The sequence below is a fragment of the Procambarus clarkii genome, chromosome 69 (assembly GCF_040958095.1).
Source record: "Procambarus clarkii isolate CNS0578487 chromosome 69, FALCON_Pclarkii_2.0, whole genome shotgun sequence".
In the NCBI taxonomy this organism is placed as follows: domain Eukaryota; kingdom Metazoa; phylum Arthropoda; class Malacostraca; order Decapoda; family Cambaridae; genus Procambarus; species Procambarus clarkii.
In genome coordinates, this window is record NC_091218.1 from 17,685,410 (window position 1) to 17,702,336 (window position 16,927).

The 16,927-nt window shown below is 43.3% G+C and overlaps 1 protein-coding gene across 2 annotated transcripts in view; it reads left to right on the forward strand.

The window, feature by feature from the left end:
- The first annotated feature begins 9,901 nt into the window (after nt 1-9,901).
- The window catches only part of unc-5, a 321,941-nt gene continuing 314,915 nt past the window's right edge, over nt 9,902-16,927 (forward strand). For both annotated transcript variants that reach the window (XM_069311103.1, XM_069311104.1), the window contains exon 1: nt 9,902-10,250. The gene's annotated coding sequence lies outside the window, so the exon portion shown is untranslated. The remainder of the gene's footprint in view (nt 10,251-16,927) is intronic.

Consider the following 16,927-nt stretch of genomic DNA (forward strand, 5'->3'; position numbering starts at 1 on the left):
GTAGATAGTTTCTAAAGCCGCAGTAAGAAATATAGCCACGGAAAATAGCCGAAATGTTCACACGTTTGAGATGCAAGCGGAGGCGACATTGGTCACAACAGTGGAGCGAAAACAATGGGCCCACGGCGTGTGCCAAGCCACCTGAGGGCCACGAGGCTCAACAAAGAAAATGGGAAGACATCGGCGCACATTTTAAAACCAGTCCCCAAAAAATCGGATAAAAACCTGATTTTTGGCGATTATTTAAATTGGATGACGCAATGCTGCGTCATCCCCGGTATTACCGACAGTAAACGGATGACGCAATGCTGCGTCATGCCCGGGCGAAAGTGTTAACATGTAAGGTCTCTCTCATAATGCCACTGGCACTAGTTAGTGTTTATATGACTATCCACTGACCTGGATAGGGCCTAGTAAGCTATGGTGGCTGTGGTGGTATTTGAAGTATTTTTTTTCTACCACAGACGTGGCCCACACATTTACAATGCTACAAGTAGATTTGAATTTGAATTTGAAGTATTGATAGTACTATTGACCAGATCCTAATTGTATTGTACTAGATGCAGGTGAACAATGGCTTAGATATACTAGTAATCTCCCCTACCTATCCCCTCGCCCTCTTCCTGTACTAGCCAGGTGAGATAAAACAAGTCATGACTGCTGCCTCTCGGAGGTTCACAACAAAGGCGAATACATAGCTGCTGTCTGGCTTGGATGGGGACCAAAAAACAGTGGTGTTAATTACGACTTACTTGAGAGCAGTGGGGCCAGAAGCAGCAGTGGATGAAGCGTGCAATTAAACAATGGTAACATGCTGAAATGACCTTTATGGTAATTAGGGTTTTTAAGTCTCGTGGATTTGCAAGTGACGTGAGCCGCAGGTGGAAGATGATGCTTTAGTTCCATTGTGATGTGTACGGGGTAGGGGGAGGGTAGGATGGTGAAGGTATGGGTTGAGAATTGGAATTAAGGGTTAGGAAGTGGGGGTGATAGGGGGGGTTGAAAGTTCCATGGGGGTAGGGGGTACAAGGGAGGGGGTGTGCAACTGTGTTTACCAAAACACGAGAACATACACAATGGTAATATGCACACGACATGTAGACCTGGAAGATGAATGTACACACGGAGATAGGTGCACAGTTAAAAGACGCACACAAGGAGATAGATTTACGAACATAAGACGTACACACAATGTATAAAGGTGCAAAGACATGATCGTACCGTACTATTATCGTACACACGATAATAGGTGTATGGAAACCAGCATACATATCAGAGGCACAAAAGAAGCAATGTAAACGAGAAGATAAACGCACACAGATGAGAGTATTATGGTTGATAAATAAGGAACACCTTTGTCTAAGCCTCTAAAGTATAGACAAAAATAAAGAACACAATCTATGTAAGGCCCACTGTCTAATTCCCATGCAACTATTTACTGCAAGGGGAACGAAGACCTCAAGTGAAAGAAACTCTGCCTATTTATTTCTGCCTCGGTTGGGAATAGAACCCTGGGGCCCTTTGGACTACGATTCCCGAGCGCTGTACGCTCGGCCGCGAGGACCTGTGTGCGTGTGTGAGAGGCGTGTTAAGCGAGATGCGACCCATTTCTTACCTTGTAATCCCTGTCTCTAAATAGTTTTTCCTATGACATAAATTGCAGCACGATGGGATGTGCAGCCGGTGCTGGTGGGAGTCACAGATGATAAACAGAATAACAGGCGCCTGTCTCGTTTAATATCATTCTTAAGGCTTAGGGCATCACTTGTAATATTGTTGGTAACGCAGGCATTGACGGTGAAAAATTACAAGACTATCAGTGCAACTGTAAACAGTCATCTGTCGAAGCTCTTTACCCTTTCTCTATTTCTCTCTCTCTCCTCCCTCTACCCTTATGTTTTTTCCTTCTACACTCTCTTCCCTATGCTCCCTCTCCTCCCTCCCCCGAACCTGTAATAAATCCGGTATGAAGAGCCAGACGCACAACGCCACATTGTCCTGGGAAATAAAGATCAACGCTTGGACGAGGGCAAATATGTGGATTTAATTTACCTTTTACAGTGTGTGGTGTTTCCTCGACGGCGGGGTGCAGCAGGTCGCCCGTCTGTTTGTCGTGCCACGATGGTGTTTGCTGTGGGTGTTTGTGTGTGTGTGTGTCTCGCCTCGTTTGTGTTTGCACTTATCTTGATGTGCTTGCAGGGTCGGGCGTTAGCTCCTAATCCACACCTTTTAGGTAATTGGTCGTTTAGTGCAGTGAATCATTCTTTGTATTTCAAGTTATATTTATCTTTTTAACAGTGCATTAAGATAGCTTCAACAGTGTCTCACAGGATGCTCCATCTGTTGGTCATTCTTCTGGTGTATTTCTTCCAGCTGTATCTATGGCACATTCGTACCTTTAGGATCTATGGCACATTTGTATCTTCAGGTTCCAGTTGTACATCATAGTTCGACTGTTTCTCTTTTTAAAACATTGATTTTGGTCTCATTTGCCCCTATAGAATCTGAACGTAATTGTCAGTGTACCACTGTTTCTTTGTTAGTTTCATTTCCCTCAGCGCCTTTCCTCGTAGCTCGAATTCACTCAAGTCAGGAATGGGTTCCATAGCGGGACTGCATATTCTAGGGTGGATCTCTTGTAAGCTGTATATAGCGTTTGGAAAGATCGACTGAGGAAGATAATTTTCCTTCATCCCGTACAGTTCCTAGAACTTTTTCACTTCTGTTCATATCATGTCTTCATAACCTTGCTTTTGTCATGGTTTGAGTCTAGTAGTCACCTTTCAAATTAGTTCTTGAGCGTATCTAGATCCTCTTTTATTAACCCAAACAGTTCTGTTTTGATTCTGCTCATTGATATGAATGAACTTGTTTTTTCTGTTACTGTGCTTATGTAATCTACCCTTGGGGTGCCCCACTCGTTAGCCCTCTACACTCCATCTACCCTTTCACAAAGGACTTTTGTCTCCTATCCAAGTGATACGCTAGATCCAACTTTTTTAATGGGAAAAAGATTATCATAAAAACAATTACAATCTAATATTAGTAATTGTTTTCATTTATCCATCATGTCAGAGGTGAAGGAGTTGAAAAATACTTCTTTCGCGTCACAAATGTGGATGTCGCAGTATAAAATAAGGCAAGTGTAAGATTGTGCCCTGATAGGTTCAGTGGTTTCTGGCAAGAGAGAGAAAAAATAATAAGCTTTGAAAACTGTGAAAAAAATTATCTGCACAGTTCTGAAAACTTTGCTCAAGAATTCTGAACTGGAAACAAAAGGCAGCATCTTGCAGAAAGTTCAAACTCTGCAGCTGAGTCGCCAGATGGCTGCAATATTTGTCACAACGTTGTGAAGCTCAACTGCAAGCTATCACGAAGAAAGAGTCTTTCCCGGTGTTTGTGGATAAGTCACGTGACACCTCAGCCTGCACAGCTTCGTTTTCTGACCCTTTCCTGTCAAGATAGTTTGAGATTTATAAAGAAATGCTGGCATTTTGTGGGCTGAAAGATGGCATTCGTGGCATCGACGTCCTGTGCGTCTTGAAAGGTGTCTGGGAAAAGTTGGGAATTGAAGAAGTTAGATTCTATCACGGCAGATTGTGCAGAGAATGATATTAGTGGCAAAGCTTGGTATTCTTTCACTGTATTTTGCACCAAAATATTTGCACCAAGATTTTTTGTTTTTGCTAAAATTGCTCTGAAAGCCTCGCGAAGAGTTTGATGAACACGGGTGTCAAAGTCGTCAATTATATTCGTGATAATACACTAAACCATCAGTAATTTATTCAATTAGTTAACATGGGCAGTTTCTGATTTCACCAGAATTATCTGCGTTGTGTATGGGTGGGAGGCAGTGGCGCGCAGGTCTTATACCCCTGTGATTCCTCGGTCATTATCCTGCAGACTTCACCCAAGTCACTAAAAGCTGGAACTTCACTACAGGAGCTCATATGCCTCTCAATACACTATTCAAGAAAATCTGCCCAAACCGACATTTCTTTTTTCACACAATCTTCCTAACGGATCGGCTTCGATAGGTCAAGTGGGTTGCTGAGGCTCTTACGCTCACTCTAAATGTACTCCGAATGAGGACAGGTTCCATGTTGTTGTTGTTTTAGATTCAGCTACTCGGAACAAAAGTTCCAAGCAGCACGGGCTGTGGTGAGCCCATAGTGAACTTACCTGGCACAGGAGCGGGGCTGTGACTGCGGGACAGGTTCCAGTTGTTAACCCCAAACAGCTTTTTGTATTCAATATCCTCGATAATTTCCTGCGTCTCCTCCCGTCAAGGTGAGAGGAGACTGGAAACGTCTACATCCCGACCCTGACATACCCTAACACTTAGACTGGTCGGTACAGCGACGGAGCTCGCTTCTTGCAGGTCGGCGTTCGATTCCCATCTATCAAAGAGGTTGGGCATCATTCATTCCCTCCGTCCTATCCTAGATCATTGTTCTCGTATCCCTTCCAAATGGTATATAGTCTTACTGGCTTAGCGCTTTCGCTCATCGACGCAGATGTTGTCAGGAGAGGGTTAAGGTATTTGTTCCCGGACATTGTCAGGTTAGGCTGGAGGCTAAAATACGACGAGACTAGAGGACAGGAAGAAAAGTGTCGATGGTATGGTCTAGTTCTGTGTAGCCCTACACATAGCCTAGTGTAGCTGTGTGTCTGTGGGTGTACCTAAGTGTGTTAAGGCATATCAATGATAAGAATGAACTAAAGGATGTGTTGACCAGACCACACACTAGAAGGTGAAGGGACGACGACGTTTCGGTCCGTCCTGGACCATTCTCAACTCGCCTGCATAAAGGATGTGGGTAAGGAAAGGGAAGAAAGCAGGAGGGAAGGAACCGGAAGGGATTATTAAAGAGGGGAAGGGGATGGAATGAGTAGTTATGGGTCAGACCTTGAATGGAACTTGCATTAGTCTTGCACAAGGTGGAAGGATGCAGCCCAAGTGACAAGAGCACGTGGTGGAGGGAAAAAGTTGAGTTGAAAGAAAAAGTAACCCTCGGGGTGAGAGACAAAGTAGTCCCTGGGGTAAGTAGCCGAGGGACGGGGTGAAGTGGGGGGAAGAGGGTGAGGGAGGGACAAGGATTATCAGGTAGCAGCAGTCGTCACAACTTGGCTATAATCCTCTTGACACACCTCTCACCCCGCACAATATTAGCGCGTGCCTCATCTCTCACACCCTTACCCTTCCCTCTCTCAATCCTTTCCCTACTCTCCAGGATCCCTCATACCTCTACACCCCAGGATCCATCACCTCTACACCCCAGGATCCCTCACACCTCTACACCCCAGGATCCATCACCTCTACACCCCAGGATCCCTCACCTCCCTACACTTTAGGATCCCTTACCTCTACATCCCAGGTAGAGGTGTAGAGAGGTGAAATATATATTCAGTGTGTGTGTACTCACCTATTTGTGCTTGCGAGGGTTGAGCTCTGGCTCTGGTCCCGCCTGTCAACCGTCAAACAACAGGTGTACAGGTTCCTGAGCCTATTGGGCTCTATCATATCTTCACTTGAAACTGTGTATGGAGTCAGACTCCACCACATCACTGCCTAATGCATTCCATTTGTCAACCACTCTGACACTAAAAAAGTTCTTTCTAATATCTCTGTGGCTCACTTGAGCACTCAGTTTCCACCTGTGTCCCCTTGAATTGTGTGTGTGTGTGTAAATGACGAAAATTAACACGTGATGAAAAATGTGTGTATATATATATATATATATATATATATATATATATATATATATATATATATATATATATATATATATATATATATATATGTCGTACCTAATAGCCAGAACGCACTTCTCAGCCTACTATTCAAGGCCCGATTTGCCTAATAAGCCAAGTTTTCATGAATTAATGTTTTTTCGTCTACCTAACCTACCTAACCTAACCTAACCTAGCTTTTTTGGCTACCTAACCTAACCTTACCTATAAATATAGGTTAGGTTAGGTTAGGTAGGGTTGGTTAGGTTCGGTCATATATCTACGTTAATTTTAAATCCAATAAAAAAAAATTGACCTCATACATAGAGAAAAGGGTTGCTTTATCATTTCATAAGAAAAAAATTATAGTAAATATATTAATTCAGGAAAACTTGGCTTATTAGGCAAATCGGGCCTTGAATAGTAGGCTGAGAAGTGAGTTCTGGCTACTAGGTACGACATATATATATATATATATATATATATATATATATATATATATATATATATATATATATATATATATATATATATATATATATATATATTCAAAAAGGCTGATTTAGTGAGGACCTCGCCTTGTTACCTTGTGATGGTTTCGGGGCTTAGCGTCCCCGCGGCTAAACCTAACAACTAACTATTAATGAAAATACATTAACTATGCTAAAAGGAAACCAATTGGTACATTAGCTAAATTAATCATTTGCAACTTTTTAAGAATTATTGTTGTTCATTTGTCTTCAGGAACGGTGCCTTAAAGTCTTAATGAAAAAGTGTTTGTTAAAGTGCATTATAGATGCAAATATTACGACGCAGCAATATTGTCTCAATTGCATTCACAATTGAGTAGTTTAGTTATTACATGTAAACAGCTATTTTTCCGTGATTATTTCCGTTCTTGGTGGTGGTGGTTTACGGTGATGGTTATCTTGAGATGTCTTCGGGGCTTACCGTCCCCACGGCCCGGTCCTCGACCAGGCCCCCTTTTTGTTACACACCCCCAGCAAGCAGCCCGTAGCAACTGTCTAACTCCCAGATACCTATTTACTGCTAAGTGAACATGTGCATCAGGGGTGAAAGAAAGTCTGCCTATTTGTTTCAGCCCCCACCAGGGATCGAACCTCAGGACTACGAATCCGAAGCGCTGACTACTCAGCTGGTGAGTGGTGGTGGTTTTGGTTGATGGTAGTGGTTGTGGTGGCAGCAGTGGCACCAATAGCGAAGTACACAAGCTCGACGCTGCTGGAGGCAGCTATATGCTGAAGCAACAACACGGAAGACCACGACCCCTGAAGTTGCTGGCGCGGTGCGCGAGCTGCCAACCGTACCCAACCGCGAATAACCGCATTATTAGCGATAAATATATCAGCGTATCCTATTAAGCCAGTTCACCAGCGAAGGATGATAAGAGGTCAAGTGAAAAGGTCAGGGCGTAGACAGGTTTTATGTATTTATATACATAATTGCCTTCATAATATATGTGTGGTCAGAGCTATGTATGTAATAGCTCCATGCATAGTGCTATTAAATCTGTCCCGTGGAATAGAAACGGGCGAAAGGAACAGAAAGAGGGAAGGATCAGTTGAGTGTAGAAGGTTACCGTGAAAGGCATGTCCTAGGAGCAAGATAACCAGTGTATGAATGGTCTCTGATGTTCCTTGCATGAATGGTCTGTGTTCAGAGTATGAATGTAGATTTAATAGCAGCCATCCATATGAAGGTTATCATCTCTCTCCGATGTTCCGAACCAATAGTCTGATGGATCTGAAGCTCTCCTAATAATTTAGGTATTTGAGTGAATAGATTTAGCAAGTAAATATTCTATGCATATTCTCCGGGGCAGGGATTCATAAAGCATTTACGTGTCCACTTGCGAAACCTGTACATCTTTCATCAATCATGGCGACCTAGTTTGCTTTTATTACCAAAAAGATGAGCTACGAGGTTGTTTATACAAATAATCTTGGGTCGAGAACGACCTCATAGCGTTTCCAAACTCATAAACTAATGGGAGATTAAGCCACGATTACCGAGGAAAGATGCACAGGTTTCGTAAGTGCTCACGCTTAATGAATCCTAAACCAGGTCAGTACTGTCGCGAGACTTAAATATGAGAGTGAATGTGTAGCATTATTCCAATCAAAAGAGTACAAGTGCTTTATTGAGTGTTATCATTTGCCTGTTTGACAAGTTCTTCTTATCCAGCCTATCGCTTATGTTTGCAGGTGTGACAGGTGCTTTAGTGTCCCTTTTAAAGACGTGAGGTATTCCGTTTTTTCAGTAAAGAAGATGGAGAGGTGCAGGTGAAGGCAAACTTTTTAGAAATAGGAAATATAGTGTTTACCGTCGTGGTGGGTCGTATGATGCAGTGTTTACCGTCGTGGTGGGTCGTATGATGAACTGTTTACTGTCGTGGAGGGTCGTATGATGCAGTGTTTACCGTCGTGGAGGGTCGTATGATGCAGTGTTTACCGTCGTGGAGGGTCGTATGATGCAGTGTTTACCGTCGTGGAGGGTCGTATGATGCAGTGTTTACCGTCGTGGAGGCTCGTATGATGCAGTGTTTACCGTCGTGGAGGGTCGTATGATGCAGTGTTTACCGTCGTGGAGGGTCGTATGATGCAGTGTTTACCGTCGTGGAGGGTCGTATGATGAACTGTTTACCGTCGTGGAGGGTAGTATGATGCAGTGTTTACCGTCGTGGAGGGTCGTATGATGAACTGTTTACCGTCGTGGAGGGTAGTATGATGCAGTGTTTACCGTCGTGGAGGGTCGTATGATGCAGTGTTTACCGTCGTGGAGGGTCGTATGATGCAGTGATTACCGTCGTGGAGGGTCATATGATGAACTGTTTACGATGAACTGTTGTATGATGAACTGTCATGGTTTATTATTTCCATACATAAACACACTTATGTATTCCTTTCTCTTAACTGCAACTTTGTAAAAAAGTTAGTTTAATTCATTTATTATAAACCCCATACCCATCTTGTGGGCGGTAGTGGAAAGGATTACAGAAGCACATAATGGGGCTCAGGGACTGAACCCAATAATTCATTTAGCTAAGCAAGTTACAATCTTGATTAGCTAGTTACTAATGCAACTGTTTTCACTAACCAAAAACGTATGAATTCAAGCCGATTCGAGGCCCATTCGTGTAGAAAACGTCAGCATTTCTTAATTTTTTGTTATTAATGTGACGCATTTTTTTAAATACTGGTCGAATACGTGAAAAATGTGACGTATTGTGTGAGGGCCAACCCCAGAAGCCCGTGCCAACACTGGCAACACATAGCCTGGACTCCCCACCCCCCACATCCTCTGTTCCCAACAAGTCAGTGCCCACACTGTTCTCCCTTTGCCTACCTCCTCCCTCCCCCCCCCCACACACACACACTCCAACAAGTATTTTTTACAAAATAAAACAAACAATAGAATGTCAGCAAATTTATTTTAGCTTAACTTTTTCTGAAATACTAGGTTATAATTGCTCCCTTCTGTGATATTGGCCATTATATATATAATGATATAGACATTTATAAAGTGGGATATAATTTCGTTATGTGAACGTGCATTCAGAACTTTTAGGAGTTTCTCAGGGGTGAAGTTCATGATTTCCACCTAAGTGGAGAATATTTAAGAGAAAAGACCATTATTCTTGGCTTGCATGTCCACAGCTGGAGTACTTATGCCTTTGTGACATACCTTTCTAACTACAGAGCTTGGAAAAAAATAGCATTCCCCCATTTCTTTGGTTATCCGAGAAGACATAAACTCTAGTTTAAATCAATAGTCATTTGGGTTTACGAGTATATAGGTAGAGAAATGTATAGAGCTGTATGATTAGAGGGACAGCGCGGCATTCTCCACCAACGGCAGCTCCGACTCGACTAACTTTTGCTGAGAACTTCAGAGTACATCTCACAGTGGCTGCCGCGCAGCCGGGCGTACGAGCACGCATATCTCCCTGTGAAAAGTATCACAAATAAGAATATTAAAGTTGATCAATACATCTGTGTTTATGTAAATTGCACTCAAACAGATACTAATATCAATCTTAATTTACCAAATTACCTTTAGTTAGTAAAATATTAGGAGAATTCAATGCTTGACCTGAACATCTGCGACGGGTTGAGTGTATGACAACGCGTGGAACGGCAGTGTTCATCTGACTGTGGAGAGGGGAGTGTGGCGCCCGTCCCGCCGGCACCTCAACACTAGCCCTCCACCACGTGTAGTCACATACTACGCAAAGTTCACACTTGGCGTAAAATTTTGTGAAGTTCACTGCGCCCTAACTGAGTGCTGATTGGTCCGCAATATAAACCAGGTGCTGTTGAAGACCATAAACTGAAAATACTTAGTGTTATTTTTTTGTAACTATGGTGTTTTAAGTGTTAATGAAGCGTATCTCGGATTGTTAGGACGATACGTTATAGAAATATTTAGTGAACTATATCGTGGATTATACTCGCAGCCACCACCTCCCAGCGATTGTACTGCTGCTGCTCCATGCTGTAAGTACCTGCCCCAAGCCTCATAACACTCCCCCTAACATGCGTGTGTCTGTGATATATATATATATATATATATATATATATATATATATATATATATATATATATATATATATATATATATATATATATATATATATATATATATATATATATATATATATATATATATATATATATATATATATATATATATATATATATATATATATAAACCTTCCTCCACTAGAGCAACGAATGAACATTGTGTGTTGATCTGTAAGTCTTAAAATTTAGTTTAAAGTTAAGTCATTGACTAATTCAGCCTTTTAGAGAGGACAAGCGAGAAAGAATACTGACACCAGGAAGAAGTGTTTTAAAACTTTAGAGAATTGAAAAATGTTTTCGGTTTTTTTTTTCACTCTGACGTTTTATTTAATTTGTTCTTATGCCGGTATTTTTGACAGTCATTCCTATTCATGTTTGTGTTGTTTGTCAGTTTTATTCGGCAGAATATTGGTGTTTATTTTCGCAGGTGAAGTCAATTTATGGGAGAATCGTGTTTGGCGAAGTTGCCAGGTAAAAATGTTTTGTAGTGTCTTTTTTTATTTATTTTTTCCCCATTGGAGAAAATGTTGTCATTAAATAAAGGATCATCTTCGGATAGAAGGCGAAGTTATATTTCTGAGGCATCATATATACGCAAGACTCAAATCAGCTAAGAAGTCATTATTTTTCTATACATTCGTCTGGAGAGGTGTGGTGGGGGTGGTCAGGAGAGGGGGAGGTGTGGTGGGGATGGCCAGGAATGGTGTGGTGGGGATGGCCAGGAGTGGTGTGGTGGGGATGGCCAGGAGTGGTGTGGTGGGGATGGCCAGGAGTGGTGTGGTGGGGATGGCCAGGAGTGGTGTGGTGTGGATGACCAGGAGTGGTGTGGTGGGGATGGCCAGGAGTGGTGTGGTGGGGATGGCCAGGAATGGTGTGGTGGGGATAGCAAGGAGTGGTGTGGTGGGGATGGCCAGGAATGGTGTGGTGGGGATAGCAAGGAGTGGTGTGGTGGGGATGGCCAGGAGTGGTGTGGTGGGGATAGCAAGGAGTGGTGTGGTGGGGATGGCCACGAATGGTGTGGTGGGGATGGCCAGGAGTGGTGTGGTGGGGATAGCAAGGAGTGGTGTGGTGGGGATGGCCAGGAATGGTGTGGTGGGGATGGCCAGGAATGGTGTGGTGAGGATCCAGGAATGGTGTGGTGGGGATGGCCAGGAGTGGTGTTGTGGGGATGGCCAGGAGTGGTGTGGTGGGGATGGCCAGGAATGGTGTGGTGGGGATAGCAAGGAGTGGTGTGGTGGGGATGGCCACGAATGGTGTGGTGGGGATGGCCAGGAGTGGTGTGGTGGGGATAGCAAGGAGTGGTGTGGTGGGGATGGCCAGGAATGGTGTGGTGGGGATGGCCAGGAGTGGTGTGGTGGGGATGGCCAGGAGTGGTGTGGTGGGGATAGCAAGGAGTGGTGTGGTGGGGATTGCCAGGAATGGTGTGGTGGGGATAACAAGGAGTGGTGTGGTGGGGATGGCCAGGAATGGTGTGGTGGGGATGGCCAGGAATGGTGTGGTGAGGATCCAGGAATGGTGTGGTGGGGATGGCCAGGAGAGGGGTGTGGTGTGGATGGCCAGGAGAGGGGTGTGGTGGGGATGGCCAGGAGAGGGGTGTGGTGGGGATGGCCAGGAGAGGGGTGTGGTGGGGATGGCCAGGAGAGGGGTGTGGTGGGGATGGCCAGGAGAGGGGTGTGGTGGGGATGGCCAGGAGAGGGGTGTGGTGGGGGGAGGACAGTTAGCGTGTCTGGGGTGAGGAGCGAGGCGTCGGCTAGACTCCGACCATTCTGTGTAGCAATAATAGTTACAGTTTTTAGTTTATAGATATCCCGTTTTTAAAGTTTCTTTTGTGTTTATGTGTCCTCACCGCTCATTATAGTTAGTGTTTGTAAGCCAAGTGTTTAATAGTTCCTTATGTCACATAAATTTACCTCCTTGGCTTATAATAAAGAATGTTGGCTGTAATTTAATTACTTAGCTATTGCATTTTTTAAATATTTGCTCTAGTGAACCCAGTTTTTGTTTTCTTCGTGGATTGATAATATACTCAACTATCAACAGTTTTTCTTAAATATAATAAGCATTTAGTTGAACAATTTTTGCTTAGTTTTTTGTGTGCTTTCTCTCCGAGCTGATTCATAGCAGAATTTGATCCAATTTACGGCGTAGTTATCTAATTTAAGTTTTGAAGACACTTTATACTTCTCGGCGTACAAGAGGTCGTAAGTTCCCACTTGAGATGATGTAGTGAGGAGGCAAGCATAAGTAGATCTGGTTGAGTTGATTTTCTGGTGGAGTGTTCGCAATAACACCCACCAGCATACTTGTGGGTATATCGCAGTTACTTGCTTCCTTGGTTATACTGTTTGATAGGCTCGGCGTCACTGTCTCTGAATTCTACGGTTTGTCGGGTCTTATGCAGCTCTGTCATACGGCTCTCGTGGCTTCGTGCATCCCGGGTTTGATTCCTGAGCGGGAAAGAAATAGCTGGGCACATTTCTTTTCACCTGATGCCTCTGTTCACCTAGCAGTAAATAGATACCAGGGAATTAGGCAGATGCTGTGGTGTTTTCTCATTCTGTGGTGACCCTCTCATTCTGGAGAGGGTCAGTGGTTCCACCTTAGGGAGAACCTCGATAGTATATACGTATACATAAGGCTTCCTGTCCCCGACAAAACGAAGTGTGGTCAAGATTCCTTTGCATTTTAGAGATTTGTCTATATGTTATTTTGTTGGGGTTAGTGATGTTATGAGTTGATGTATGATTATAATGAGTTGAATTACCAGTTGTTGTTAAAATAGTTTATGATACATTTACAACCCAAGTATCTGCACGATGTTCATGATGAAATCTTGAACAGAAACAAACATATGTTTCCTGTTTGACCTTAGAGGCAACACTGAACTTGATGCCTTTGAAGGAGGAGCAAGGAGGAGGACCTGAAGTGAGTGAGTCATGCAGAAGCAAGCATGGTAATAGTGGTCCCCTTAAGCCACACCTAGATCCTTGGCGAACCCAGTCACTTACTCGCACGCTCTAACTTAACTCATTTGGCATTGGCAATGGAGCGGAGCAGCTCGTTGGAAGTGTGCAACCCGACTAGACTGCTCAGTTAATAATGCAGGGTTTATCCTCGCTGACTGAAAAAGTTTGGTGGGGTTGGGGGGAATGTTTGGTGGGGTGGGTGGGGAAAATGTCCATGTAAATCCGTCCTTTCGTCCGTAGACGGTACTGTCGCGGGTCTGGGGGATTAGCCAGTCCCTGACTGCTACGGTCATGGTAACAAAAGCTTCAGCTGAATGGTCACGTGAAAATCGTTATGACTGCGCTTGTATGATCAAATTCAAGTTAGAATATACAGAATCTTTGGTAATATAGGAGTTGGGACACAGTTATTGATCCTAAATCAAATCACAAGAGACTAGTGATGATGCTGTACACCATTTTTCCGCCAGGCAGGTTTGCTAGTTAGCTAGCACGCCAGTTTAGGCTAATCCGGTGGAATTACTTCTCACTTCTTCGGTAGACCTATAGAGAGAAGGTCGTTACTCTCCCTATCTTCCCCTTCTGTTGTTTGGCGGGTTTGTGAAGTTGCGGATGGGGAGAGGGGGGGGAGGGGGTTTCATGGATTTTTTTCATTTCCAATACAATAGGAAACTGCCGGCCGTGAGAAAATTAGAACAATTTAGGCTACGGTGCCGGTTAATAGTGTTTGTGTATTGGTTTAAACGTATTATTAACCTTATTATTATTATTACTATTCTTGCATAAATCATGGTAATAATTACTGTTAGGTAATACGATAGTTGTATGGCGATGGGATCTTAAATGTATAAGATCGACTTACCAGGAATTGAGCAGATGCATCTCTTGGTCAGATGACCCAACGGCTGGTCCATATATCAACCGTTAGGTTAGCTCTACAGGATTTTTTGGGGTAGCCGTTGACACATATCTGACACTCTTTTATCATCTAACTTTTCTCTATATTGCCCAAGAAATGTAAAAATACTCATCAAATGTCTTTTTTTTTGAGCACTGAAGCTTTTGGCTTTAGCGAATATCAGTGAATAAGCGGTGTTCCCAAGGGAGGTAACAGGAAGCCGCGGACACCATAAGTCGATAATCGATTTCACTAACATCCCATATCATGATCTCTGGGACAGTCTCAGTATGTAGACTCACAGCACATAAATTATTATAGTACTGTATATACATAATCCAGATGAGGCTCGATGGTTTACAAGGTGACGAGCGTGTTTAGCGTGTGGATTACACAAGATGAGAGAAGCATTTTTTTATAAATTTTCTTATGTATGAAAGTGAAGGAGGATTCTGACGAAGTTGAGAGAATGTTGCAGCTTATTGCCAATGTGATCATAGCTCATTAAAACCACATTATAGAATGAGAGGTAAAACAAGATGGATTTTAACATTTCTATCTACCCTAGCACAACCCAGAGTGAAGGGTTGCTGAAATCATTCCCGACGTATACAGTATTGTTCCTCGTGACCCGTGGCCGGTTCCTCCACCTATCTAACATCTAATATCTTTACATACACAAGTATGAAAACAGCATAATCTGGTTATAAGAATGTAAACCAACTCTTCCAGCTGGCCAAAAACCATACTACCATCTATATCTGGAACAAGCAGGACCGGGGTCTGATAGCTGAGTGGACAGCGCTTCGGATTCATAGTCCTGAGGTTCCGGGTTCGATCCCGGTGGAGGCTGAAACAAATGGGAAGACTTTCTTTCACTCTGATGCCCCTGTTACCTAGCAGTAAATAGGTACCTGGGAGTTAGACCGCTGCTACAGGCTGCTTCCTGGGGGTATGTAACAAAAAGGAGGCCTGGTCGAGGACCGGACCGCGGGGACGCTAAGCCCCGAAATCATCTCAAGATAACCTTAAGATAACCTCAAAGACACATCAGATCATACCATAGAACTGATGAAGCAGCCCGTTTTCTTAATTTACCTCTCCGTCAAAATCTAACCTTTTAACGTAACTACAAACGTACAAACCCAAGCAACCAACCTAACCTATTGAATCCGAAGCCTACCTATTTAGGCGCCGTTACCTTTATACTTCGCATTTGTAACTTTGGTTACGATAACGTAAAAATCGGGACCTATTAGCTGAGAGGATAGGTTGCAGCGAGACCGTCAAATAAGGAGTAATCTTGCAGATGATAAGTCACAATAACATGGTTGAAAAATGTTGACCAAACCACACACTAGAAATTGAAGGGACGACGACGTTTCGGTCCGTCCTAGACCATTATCAAGTCGATTGTGTGATGGTCGACTTGATAATTGTCCGGAACCAACCGAAACGTCGTCGTCGTCTCGATTTCTAGTGTGTGGTTTGGTCAACAAGGAGTAATCTTGATTTTTTAAAGCTCGACAGATTAACACTCAACCAAATACTTGCTGAGTACAAAGGACCGGCTCTGGGAGGCTGTGATGGTAAACAATCTGCGAGTCTGGCACAGATAAAGCGTAATTTAAGGCTGGATATTAATTAAATAATTTTAAATAACCTAACCTAAACCAACGATGAGGCTTTTTAAAGCACTTGTCTTCCTCAGGAAGATATTTTCCTGTCCCCTGACACACCCTGTCAAGGCTGATTAAATTGTTGACAGATAACGTTCACTAAATGCATGAAAGTCTTTTAAATTCTCCCACACAGCAAAATACTGTAAACATTTATTCTAATTTTACACACAAATAATTTCTCATATATGAGCTGGACGAAGGCTTGAGGTAGAACGTGCAGAAAAACCCAAATATAAATTACGGGGTGCAACAGGTACTTTTGGGCTTAGTGAGAAGTAGAGGTGCCACAAGCACAATCAGGGAACATAGTATGAACATCAGACGTCCACGGCTGCTAAATACTCTTCCAGCAAACATTATAAATATTGCCAGAACAAAGGCGGACTTCTTCAAGAAGCAACGAGATAAGTTCTCGCAAGAGGTGCCGGACCAACCGGATTGTAGTGGATATTTGGGCCTGCGGGCCGCTCCGAGCAAACAGCCCAGTAGACTAAGTTAACGCAAGTATAGCCTAGCCCATGCCGGGGCCAGGCTAGGGAGGGTCACCTTTACCTAGGCTAGCCTTCATTTTTCCCTTCCACCTACCTTTACTTATTACCTAAGCCTGTAGGCCTACTCATAATGCAAGCTACATTCATTAAGCATCTCAGGCATTCAGTAAATTCTCCCTAGGCCTAAGGTAGTGTACGAAACCTTTCTTGGTCCCTATAAACATAAGGGACATAACTGGCCAACCTCTCAGTGTTCAAGAGAGAGAACTTGATAATTCAAAAGGACACTTGATCAACTGGACTATGGCTCATACGTCAGACTGCGAGCTGCTGCGACTATCAGCCTGATTGACCAGACCCCCCAACCCAGACACGAAAGGTAAGGGCCAACAGATCTATTTGGTTATATATTTTTAATAATAGTTTACAATTAATAAGCTAAGGTTTGTTAAGAGTTGCTGTACACGAATTTGCTTTTGAAGAGTCTTAGCGATAGGACTATTGTTTTAAAGGGGAATTCGTTATAGGTTATGTAACTACTGTTCATCGGGTT